Genomic DNA, 12,276 nt, shown 5'->3' with positions numbered 1-12,276 from the left:
CTGATTGGCCCAGGTTAACAACCCAAATCAAGATCCTCATAGGTAACGAGGTCAACACGGTCCCAATCACTGTAAGTTTACTCCAAAAACAGTCGCTTCGGGTAAATTACCACAACCTACCTTTAATTTGGCTAATTAACGAGGAATTTAACAGACAATCAAATACTGGGACAATTATTTAAAATGTATTGCATGTAACAGCTAATCTGAGACTCCTCAAGTCAGCACGTTAAGCCTCACTACCCAACTCACCTATTACCTGATTAATGGCGGAGTTTAGCTATGATTCCAACCAACAGTAATTGTGTCTTGGTGGCCATTGATTAATCCTTGGACGGTGTTGTTCTCCAGCGTTCTGGTGTGGAAGATTTCTGGAGTTGAACTATCACACAGATTTCAGTCCTTCACGTCTATGAAAATGTATTCTTGCTGATCATTTAAATTCTTTCATTCAAACTATTAATCACTCTTTCGACGTCCTCAAGTGTGCAGCTTGTGTGCTCATCAGAAGTAACGTCCCTCCTTCTTAACACATTTTTAAATGCATTTGTAGGATGTGGGTGTTGCTGGCTGCCCAGCATTTATTACCCATCCCTCGTTGCTCTTGTGAATGTCGTGGTGAGCTGCCTTCTTCAACAGCTGCAGTCCACCTGCTGTGGGTTGACCACAATGCCATGATGGAGGGCGTTCCAGGATTCCGACACAGCAAACGTGAAGGAACAGCCATATATTTCCAAATCAGGATGGTGAGTGGTTGAAGAGGAACTTGAAGATGGTGGTGTTCCCATGCATTTTCTGCCCTTGTCTTTCTGGATGAAAATGGTCGTCGGTTAGGAATGTGCTGGCTGAGTTGTTTTGATGTATTTCCGAATGGCACCTTGTAGATAGTATACAGTGCTGCGACTCAGTGTTGGTGGGGGAGGGCGGGGATGCATGTGGGTGTAGTGCCAATTAAGTGGGTGCTTTGCCCCAGATAGTGTCTATCTTCTTGAATGTCGTTGGAGCCGCACCCAGACAAGAGAAGAGCTTTCCATCCGACTCCTGACTTGTACATTTCAGATGATGGAGCGAGATTGAGGAGTCAGGAGGTGATTTCATTGCCTCAGTATTCCGAGCCTCTCACGTGATCGTGTAGTCATCGTATTCATTTGGCGAGTCCAGTTCAGTTTCTGGTCAAATGTAAACGTAGGAGTGTTGATGACAGGGGCTTCAGAGATAGTAACACCGTTGAATGTCAATCAGCGATACTTCCATGGCATCTTATTAATGATTGTCATTGCCTATCATTTGTGTAGTATGAATATTATTTGCTACTTGTCAGTCTGAGCCCGGATATTGTCCAAAACTTGTTGCATTTCAACGTAGACTGCTTTAGAATCTGAGCAGTCGTAAACGGGGCTTAACATTGTGCAGCAAGCATCCCCACTTCTGACTGATGATGGGGGGAAGTCCAAGCAGTTGAAGAAAGTTGCGTCAATGACAATTCCCTGAGGAATTCCCGCAGAAATGTCTTGGAGTTGAGGTGACTGACTTGCAACAACCCCAGCCATCGTCCTATTTACCAGATAAGACTCCAACTAGTGGAGAATTTGCACCCCCATACCAGTTGATTACAGCGATGCGAGAGCTTCTTGATGCCACGCTCGGTCCAACGCAGCTTGATATTTAGGGCTGTCACTCTCACCTCACGTTATAGTTGGCACAGGATTGTGTGTTTGAAGTCATAGCTTCTTGCAAGTAACTACTCAAGTTATTTTTCAGGGCAATCACATTTTCTTGTTGCATAAGGCCGCCAGTTATCAAGAAGTGTTGAGGTAATTTTTGTTCGGGCATCTTGGACTCATTGTTGGCAAGGCATGATAAATATTTTTAATCCCTGTGCAATTTCTTGTCTTTGTTCATTTACAGGTTATTTCAGACAATTAGTTCAATCCACAAGCAGTTATTACTTTCTCAATTTTGCGGTAATACAGACCCTCCTCTTTAGTCACTGTTTATATACGATAAATCGATCCGAGTATAAGTGGTCATTTCCCAGTATTTTCGTGTATTTCTGAGCTGGTTTGCTACACAATGTACATTTTGAAAATGCACCAATTCATTTTGTGTCACAGATATACACTAACTGCAATGAATCAAAGAATTAGAGAAAAATGGTCAGTAAATAAAGCACATAATTAATAACCATGTACAAAATAATAAACACGCTTGTTATATAAACAGAGCATTAATCATTTCAATAAAGACATTAAACTATTACTGTGACAATAACACTATGTTCTAGTTATAAAATTATCATCTGTTAACAGAACCATTTCCCATTTCAAGTGTTGCACGTGTTGCTGATGTCACCGACGAAACATGATAGAAATATACGCAAAAGAACACAGAACCTTCCGAACGTGCATATATTAATTTCCCAATTGCAGATGTCTTCGTACCAAGAATATTACTGCATTTTTGTTTTATATATCTGTCTTGATTCGCTGACTATCATAATGAAATTTAGCATGTAACCTCTGTGCCTTTCTGAAAATCTTTTTCATTTCTTTCAAATATTCCTAACCCTAACCCTTACCATTTCTGTACCTGAGCCAGACTCGACGAAAGCCATAAATTCTCTTTCCTGATGTTTATCAATTCCATTGTTCCTCGGCACATGGGCATTTGAAAGTAAATGCAAAATGTCGCATCGGTGATGGGATAAGCCATGTTATGTTAATGATTATCCATTAAAGCTGTTCACATACGTTATCTTCCCTCGCCTGTATATCCAACTCAACGTTTTTTTTTTCTCTTTCCAGTGATATTTGAAACTTCGAAAGTACAGTTAAATGTCTCATTACCGTTGGAATCGAAACTGCATCTGGTTTGTCCGGTGGTGTAGAGAGGATCGGTATTAAATCACAAGAGGGCACAGAGTGATGGTGAACAGCGGAGGCTCAGAGGAAATCCAAGGCAAAATGTGTACACCACAGATGGCGGTATGAATCTGGACCTCACTGTCTGTAAGAGTGTTCAACACAACAACATCAACAACAAGAATTGTTTAGGCATTCAGTTGTAACGACAAGGCATAAAAGGCTATGGACCAAGTGCCGGAAAAAGCGATTAACATAGATGTTCTTTACTGGAGCAGATACATTGGGACAAATTAACTTCTTTTTTCCTGTTCTGTAGATCTCTACGACATTATGACAACAAATGCTGACCAGCTAGCGACGTCAACGTACAACAATTGAACAGCTACCAAAATATAAATCTGCGGAGGTACACTTGACGTTGAAGCGACTCTCTGTTGACACACCTATGCCAACTACCATTTATTAATCCTCAAAGTTCAGCACCATTTTTGACTCCTTGGATACTGAGTCAATCCGTTTTCAAATGTAACAAGACCTGGGCAATATCCAAGTTTGGGCTGAGAAGTGGCAAATAACGTTCATGCCACACAAATGCCAGGCAAGTACCATCCGCAATAAGAGACAATCCCCTTGACACTGCCCCTTGAGATTCAATGGTGCTACCAACACTGATCCCCGTTTATCGGCAACACTGGAGTTACAATTGACCGGAAACTCAAGTGGACTGCAATAGAAACACAGTGGTTACAATAGTATGTCAAAAACTCTGAATACTGCGGCGAGCTACTCACCTCCTGACTCACCAAAACCTTTCTACTATTGACAAGGCATGAGTCACAAGGGTGGCAAAGTTTTCCCACTTCCCTGAATGGATGCAGCTCTGACAGCGGTGTACAATAACAGTGTGTCACTGCACCCTATTCTCCTTAGTGTCTTCATTCCACTCCTCTCAGTGATTTCATCCCGCACCCTTCATTCAAAACATCAGACTCCAACTCCGCAGTACTCTCCCTGGTCTGCATCTTACTGAGGGATAGACAGAATCTTTGACATAATCCTGCAGTTATTTGTGGATCTATCTTAGGCTGTGATTGCTTTTGATGTCCTGACAGTCTCAGTCGGAGATAAACGGGTAATTCCAACAGAATTTAAGAAGCAAAATTTGGAAGTATTTTAAGTACAGATTGAAAATAAAATGTGTTTTGCTTCAAGCCTGGGACTTTCCCCAATCGAATTGCATCCGAAATACAACGCCTTTGAAGCTAATTTAGTTCGTGGTCGAGAAGTAAGTTTGAGGTCTAGACGATCTTCTTGGTATATTTTGATGGGGTGTAGTTTGCTCCATTTCGCTACATACATACAGGTACAGACTCTGCTCACAAAATGCAAATACTGGCAATGCCCATGCTTACGACCATGCAAATGTTGTCACAATCATAGTGACATAGGGATCTGTTCTGGGACCTCTGCTCTTTGTGATCTTTCTAAATGACTTGGATGAGGAAGTGGAAGTGTGGGTTAGTAAGTTTGCCGATGACACGAAGATTGGTGGAGTTGTGGATAGTGTGGAGGGCTGTTGTAGGTTGCAACGGGACATTGACAGGATGCAGAGCTGGGCAAAGAAGTGGCAGATGGAATTCAACTCGGAAAAATATGAAGTGATTCATTTTGGAAGGTCGAATTTGAATGCAGAATACAGGGTTAATGGCAAGATTCTTGTCAGTGTGGAGGAACAGAGGGATCTTGGGGTCCACGTCCATAGATCCGTCAAAGTTTCCACCCAAGTTGATAGGGTTGTTGAGAAGGCGTATGGTTTGTTGGCTTCCAGTCAACAGACCTGACAATTGTGAAACACAGAAGGCAAGGAAAAATTTTAGGCATTACAAATGGGGAATGAGGAGGAAATCGTTTACGTCCCATGTTATCAAAGTTAATTTGAAGAATGCAGAGAAAGCACTGAGGCAAATTTAGGAGTCCGAAATTCAGATTCAGGAACTTGAAAATACAAAGATCCGCAGGCGGCACTTCACGTAATGTGTCACACACAGCTTCAGCAACAATTGTACAGTACTGATCATTCGAAGGACCAGCGAGAGATTGCAGCCTTGAAGTCACTCTTTCAAGCCAGAGAAGATTTTCCTGTGCTTTGGGACCCGTGAAGAAATTATGGGAGGAAAGGAACACTTCCAATTGGCAATCGGTTTGGGATAAACATGTAAGCCATTCAGTTCAGGGTGGGAAACGAATATAATCCTAACCGGGGTGCACCCCGGTTTGGATGAAGGTTCTCTGTGTCCATCTATATCAGCCTCCTCCAAATCCAACGTAATATACAAACAAATAATGAAAATCCAACAACATAAATGAGCAGAGGGGTATTAGACCGGTAACTGATCTGAAAAACGGTTGTTTTGAAAAGTGAGACGAGCAAACGGCAAAATTTGTAACTGGATTATTGAAGGGAGTCTAACAATTTTAGACTCAGCAATGTCAAGGCGCTTCTTCTGGAGTGCCAGAGCGGTGCAACGTGCTTTTCGAATATGTCTTCGACTTAGAGGGACTGGAACTGTAATTTAATGAAATCCACGACGATACACCAATATATTTCCTTATCCCTGAAGCCAATCCGAGAGAGAGAGAATAAAAAGGATTAAAACTACTTTTTGACCCCAATCATTGGTTCGTCTGCTGAAGTAGGAGCGCCTGGGGGAACAGCTTTTTGAATCTCTCAGGTATTCAGTTACCAACATGGTGCCCAGAACGTTGACCTAACATTTATAACAAATTGTTCACGATGTTGTTCAATGAAGAGGTTTACACAATCAGAGAGAAAGAATGAAACAGAGAATGCAGAAGATTGATCGGAGATGCTGCAGACATTTGCGGTTCACAGTTTCTACAGTAATGCTCCAGACAGCAGTGCTATAAGTGATTAATTAACTCAATTAACTTCACAAGTTAAAGGTATATTAGGTACAGTAAATGGTAATAATGAAGTTAATAGTCAGGTCGGAACATTAAGTAAAATCTATGTGATTAAAGGCGACTAACGAAAGTGAGGACTGAAAATCTGTGTATTGGAAGGAACGGATTGGGTCAGGGACACATTTAATGTGTATGGATGACAAACCATTAAATGTTACAACGGTTAGAATTTTTTCAGTGATCCAAAGTACAACCTGGATGAGAGTTAGGAAGGTTTTCTTATGCAGTAAAAAAAGGGGGAGAATTTGTGGGGGCAGCCATTAAAGAATGCCAGCAGATTTATAAAACTATTCTTTGCCCTAATCCTCTCTACCCACCGGACAAACCAGATGCACTTTTGATTCCAGCGGCGATGAGACATTTAACTACACTCTCGAAATTTTACGTCACTGGAGAAAGAGAAAAAAATTGTTGACTTGGAAATACAGGCGAGGGAAGATAACTTATGTGAACAGCTTTAATGGATAATCATTAACATAACATGTCTTGTCCCATCTCTGATGCGACATTTTGCATTTACTCTCAAATGCCCATGTGCAGAGGAAGAATGGAACTGATGAACATGAGGAAGAGAGCATTCATGGCTTTTGTTGAGACTGACTCTATTAGAGAAACGGTGATATCTTTTCGCAATTTGCAAAAATATCAGATCCATAAGCCCTGCGTGAAACAAGTATTTGAACGAAATAAAGGACTTTCAGAAAGGCACACAGATTCCATGTGAAGTTTCAGTTTGATCGTCAGCGAATCAAGACAGGTGTGTCAAAACAAAATGCAATAACATTCTTGGTGCGATGGCATCTGGAATCAGGGAAGTAATATAAGCATGGTCGGAAGGTTTAGTATTAATTCATACCTTGCTGTTATTATTTTGTGGAGTTGTTTGATTGATCGTTGGCGTCAGCAACACGTGCAACGCTTGAAATGGGAATTAGTTCTGTTAATACCTGATAATTTCACAACTAGTACATTGTCTAATTTCACAGTAATAGTGTAATGTCTTTATTAACTTTTTATTATTCTGTTATTGTTGTTACATTGTTATTACATTGTACATGATTATTACTTTAGAGCTTTATTTTCCGATCATTTTTTCTGTAATTCATTGATAGTCTGTATCTGCACCACATAATGAATTGTTGCATTTTCAAAATGTACATTGTGTAGCAAACCGACTCAGTAATAAACCAAAATGGTGTGAAATGACCACTTATAATCGGATCTACTGAACATATTTAAATTGTGAATAAAGAGGAGGGTCTGAATTACTACAAAATTCAGAAAGTACGAACTGTTCGTGGATTGAACCAATTGTCTGAAATAACCTGTAATGTAACAAAGATAAGAAATTGCACAGGGGATTAAAATAATTATTATGCCTTGTCAGTAATGATTCCAAGATACGTGAATAAAATTACCTCAACACCTTCTTGATAACTGGCTAATTTATACAACAATAACAAATGATTTATATGAAGAAGAATTTAAGGAGTTACTTGAAAGAAGATGTGACTTCAAACAGACAATACTACGCCGAATGTGAAGTGAGGTGCTAGTGGCAGCTCTTGAACTCAAGACTGTGTTCCACCGAGTGTGGCATCAAGAAGCTCTGGCAAAACTGAAATCTATGGGTATCAAAGTGCAAACACTCCAAAAATTGGAATCTTATCTGGTAACTAGAAAGATGACCGTGGTTGTTGTACATCAGTCATCTCAGCTCAAGGACATTTCTGCGGGAGTTCTTCAGAGTAGTGTCCTGGACGAAATTACTTTCAGCTGTTTTACCAATGGCCTTTCCTCCATCATAAATCAGAAATGGGGACGCTCGCCGTTGACTGCACAATGTTCAGTCCTGTTCACGACTTCTCAGATACTAAAGCAGTCCATGTTCAAATGCAACAAGTTTTTGGCAATATCCAGGCTTAGGTTGACAAGTGACAAGTAATTTTTCATGCCACACAAATGATAAGCAATGACTATAAGCAATAAGAGACCATCTAAGCACCGCTTATTGACATTCAATGGTGTTACTTTTACTGAATCACCTATCATCAACACTCTGGTTTTTACCATTGACAAGAAACTGAACTGGACTCGCCATGTAAATAAAATGGCTGCAAGATCACGTGAGAAGTTCGAAAGACTGCGGCGATTAAATCCCCTCCTGACTACTCAATCCTTCTCCATCATCTGCAAAGTACAAGCCAGGAGTCGGATGGAAAGCTCTTCTCTTGTCTGGATGCGGCTACAACGAGACTCAAGAAGACAGACACCATCTCGGACAAAGCACCCACTTAATTGGCACTACATCCACATGCCTCCCCGCCCTGCGCAACCAACACTGAGTCGCAGCACTATATACTATCTACAAGGTGACATTCGGAAATTCACTAAAGCACCTCAGCCGGCACGTTCCTAACCGACGACCATTTTCATCTTGGAAGACAAGGGCAGCAAATGTATGGGAACACCACCATTTTCAAGTTCCTCTCCAACCACTCACCATTCTGATTTGGAAATCTATGGCCGTTCCTTCACGTTTGCTGTGTCAGAATCCTGGAATGCCCTCCATAATGGCATTGTGGTCAACCCACAGCAGGTGGACTGCAGCTGTTGAAGAAGGCAGCTCACCACGACATTCACAAGAGCAACGAGGGATGGGTAATAAATGCTGGGCAACCAGCAATGCACACATCCTACAAATGCATTTAAAAATGTGTTAGGAAGGATGGACGTTACTTCAGATGAGCACTTTAGTCAGTCACTGTAAGCCACACTACTATGAGGTAACCTAGTTCATTTTCCACGACATCACCAATATTGGTGTCATCTGCAAACTTAGTAACCATATCTCCTATATTCACATCCAAATTATTTACATAAATGACAAAAATCATTGGAGAAAGGGAGCATCAACCTGATCTACAAGCTGAAGGGGGAGAGGGAGGATGTTAGAAATTAGCGACCGATATCATTGATGAACGCAGCCTACAAAATCCTGTCTAAGGTCATTGCCAACTGGGTCAGGTCTGCTCTGGGATTGGTGATTGATCCTGACCAAACCTGTGCTGTACCGGACAGGACGATCTCTGAAAGCCTCGCACTCCTCAGGGATATGATCACCGACATGCAGGACAGGGGTGTGGATGCCTGCCTCATCAGCCTGTACCTTTGGCAGGATATCTCACACCTACACGTGGGTTATGCTTTCTAAAATGGGCTTTGGAGAGAGAATCTGAAATTGGATCCGACTGCTCTACACCAACATCGTTAACGTGGTCTCAATCAACGGGTGGGAATCAGAGAGTTTCCCGATCAGTCACGCAGGGTTGCTCACTCTCTCCTGCCTTGTTTGTGTGTTGTATAGGGCTCTTTGCTGTGTCCATCAGGAAGGATGTGAGCCTGAGAGGGGTGACTATTTCAGGCAAAGGAGGCCTGCAGGTCAAAGCCTCCCTGTACAAAGATGTTGTCGCTGATTATTGCTCGGATCCACTATCAGTGCGCAAGTGGCCTTGGGAGCCAAGGTAAATCAAGGTAAGAGTGAGGCCATGTGGGAACTTGGCCAAATGATGCTTCATTCCCTTCACCGTCAGGACAGATTACCCAAAAGTGCTGGGCATATTGAGGATGGTGATATTTGTGAAGCCTCCTCCTCCAATGAGTTGTTTAATTGTCCAATACAATTCATGACCGGATGTGGCAGGACTGCGGAGCTGAGATTTGGTACATTGATTGTGGGATCACTTAGCCCTGTCTGTCACTTGCTGCTTATGCTGTTTGGCGTGCAAGTAGTCCTGTTTTGTGGCTTCACCAGGGTGACTACAGGTATGCCTGGTGCTGTTCCTGGTATGCCTGCCTGCACTCTTCATTGAACCAGCGTGATCCCCTCGCTTGATGGAAGTTGTTGAGTGGGGGATATGCCGGGTCATGAGTTTACAGATTGTGCTGGAGTACAGGTTTACTGTTGTTGATGGCCCATGGTGCCTCATGGAAGCCCATTCTTGCTTTGTGAGATCGATTCGAAGTCTGTCCCATGCAGCACACTGATAGTGCCACACAACACGATGGAGGTTATTCAGAATGTGAAAACGGAACTTCATCACCACAAAGATTGTGTGGTGGTCGCTCTTACCGATACTGTCATGGACATATGCAACTGCAGCTAGCAGATTGGTAACGATGAAGTCAAGTATGTTTTTCCCTTTTGTTGGTTCCCTCACCACATGCCACAGACTCTGTCTAGCAGCTATGTCCTTTAGGACCCGACCAGCTCGATCAGTACTGCTACTGCCAAGCCACTCTTGGTGATGGACATTGAAATCCCCCACCCAGAGTACACTTTGAGCCCTTGCCACCCTCTCATTGTTGTTTAACATGGAGGAGTACTGGCCCATCAGCAGAGGGAGTACAGTATGTGGTTATCAGCAAGAGGTTTCTTTGCTGTTTCGGGAGGGCCGAAGGACTAAAAGTTAATGATGATATTCCACAGCTGCGTGAGAAAATAGATTGTACAGAATGGGAAAATAGGCTGGGCATGTTTACAATAACACAGAACAAGCTGCATCACCTTAAATCAATCCTGTGAACATGCCTTTACAAGCCGAAGATGACACCTGCACTTGTTTTCCCCATCCTGTGTTGTCTGTGTGAGCCAGCAGTTTTGTCTATTGTATCTGTTGTTTTCTGTACTGGTTGTTTGTGATACTGCAAAGGAGAGAGGGAGTTTCATTCCAAGCTGCTGCCGTTGACTTCACTTCGGCTCGGAATTGTGAACAGTGCTAGGAACGAACCTAAGCCTCCAGACCAGCCATCGACTGAGGGGTCACTGACAGGCAGAAGAACATGAGATTTGTTACTTTTTCGCGAAAGGCATGAGACTTGTTGCTTTTTTTATCTTTTCTTTTCCATTTATTATTATCAATGTAATCATTTGAGAATGCCATTATAATCATTTATTATTTCTTAATAAACATATTTAAGCAAATTGCCTTCTCTTAACTATTTACCCAAATATGAAAAGAACGACTTGGATACCCATTGATCCGAGCCACTTGCCCATATTTAACCCGAAGCCATGAGACTTCATGGGGTCTGGAGTCAATGTTGAGGTTTCGCAGAGCAACTCCGTCCCGACAGTACACCACTGTGTTGCCATCTCTGTTGGGTCTGTTCCCCCGGTGGGACAGGACATACCAAGGGATGCTGATGGTAGTATCTGGGTCATTCCGTGAGTATGACTATGTCAGGCTGTTGCTTCACTAGTCTGTGAGACAGCTCTCCCAATTTTGGGACAAGCCCCCAGATGTTAGCAAGAAGGACTTTGCAGGGTCGACAGAGTTGTTTCTGCCATTGCCTTTTCCAGTGCCTAGGTTGATGCCAGTTGATTCTGTTAGTATTTATAGGGATTCCAGGAGTCTGTCAGTATTTACAGTGGGTCTTGGGGTCTGTGTCAGTACTTACAGGGGGTCATGGCGTGTGTATCGGTATTTACAGGGGGTCCTAGGAAATGTGTCAGTATTTAGAGGGGGTCCCAAGGAATTTGTCGGTATTTACAGGGGGTCCCGGGGAATGTATCAGTATTTGCAGGTGGACCCGGGGAGTGTGTCAGCATTTACAGGGAGTACCAGGGAGTGTGTCAGTATTTACAGGGCGTCCCGGGGAGTGTGTCAGCATTTACAGGGGGTAGCAGGGAGTGTGATCGTATTTACAGGGGGTCCCAGGGAGTGTCTCAGTATTCACAGGAGGTCACGCGGACAGTGTCAGTATTTACAGAGTGTACCAGGGAGTGTGTCAGTATTTACCGGGATTCATAGGGAATGTGTCGGTATTTACAGGGGGCCCCAGGGAACGTGATGGCATTTGCAGGGTGTCCTGGGGAATGTGCCAGCATTTAAAGGGCGTCCTGGAAATTGTGTCAGTATTTACAGGTGGTCCTGGGATGTGTGTCAGTATTGACAGGGGTCCCAGGGACTGTGTCAATATTTAGAGAGCATCCCGGGGAGTGGGTCAGTGTTCACAGGGCGTCCTGGGGAGGGTGTCGGCATTTACAGGGAGTCATGGGGGTGTTTCAGTATTTACAGGGGGTTCTTATTAAATGTGTCAGTATTTACAAGTCGTCCCATGGAATTTGTCAGTATTTCCAGGGGGTCTCAGGGAATGTGTTAGTATTTGCACGGGGTCCCAGCGAGTGTGTCAGCATTTACAGGGGGTTCCAGGGAGTGTGTTCGCATTTACAGGGGGTCCCGGGGAGTGTGTTGGTATTTACAGGGGTTCACAGGGAGTGGGTCGGTACTTACAGGGGTTCACAGGGAGTGTGTTGGTATTTACAGGGGTTCCTGGGGAGGGTGTTGGTATTTACAGGGGTTCACAAGGAGTGTGTCGGTATTTACAGGGGTTCACAGGGAGTGTGTTGGTATTTACAGGGGTT

The sequence above is a fragment of the Rhincodon typus genome, chromosome 49 (assembly GCF_021869965.1).
Source record: "Rhincodon typus isolate 14 chromosome 49, sRhiTyp1.1, whole genome shotgun sequence".
NCBI classification, from domain to species: domain Eukaryota; kingdom Metazoa; phylum Chordata; class Chondrichthyes; order Orectolobiformes; family Rhincodontidae; genus Rhincodon; species Rhincodon typus.
Note: the sequence above shows the minus strand (reverse complement) of the source record.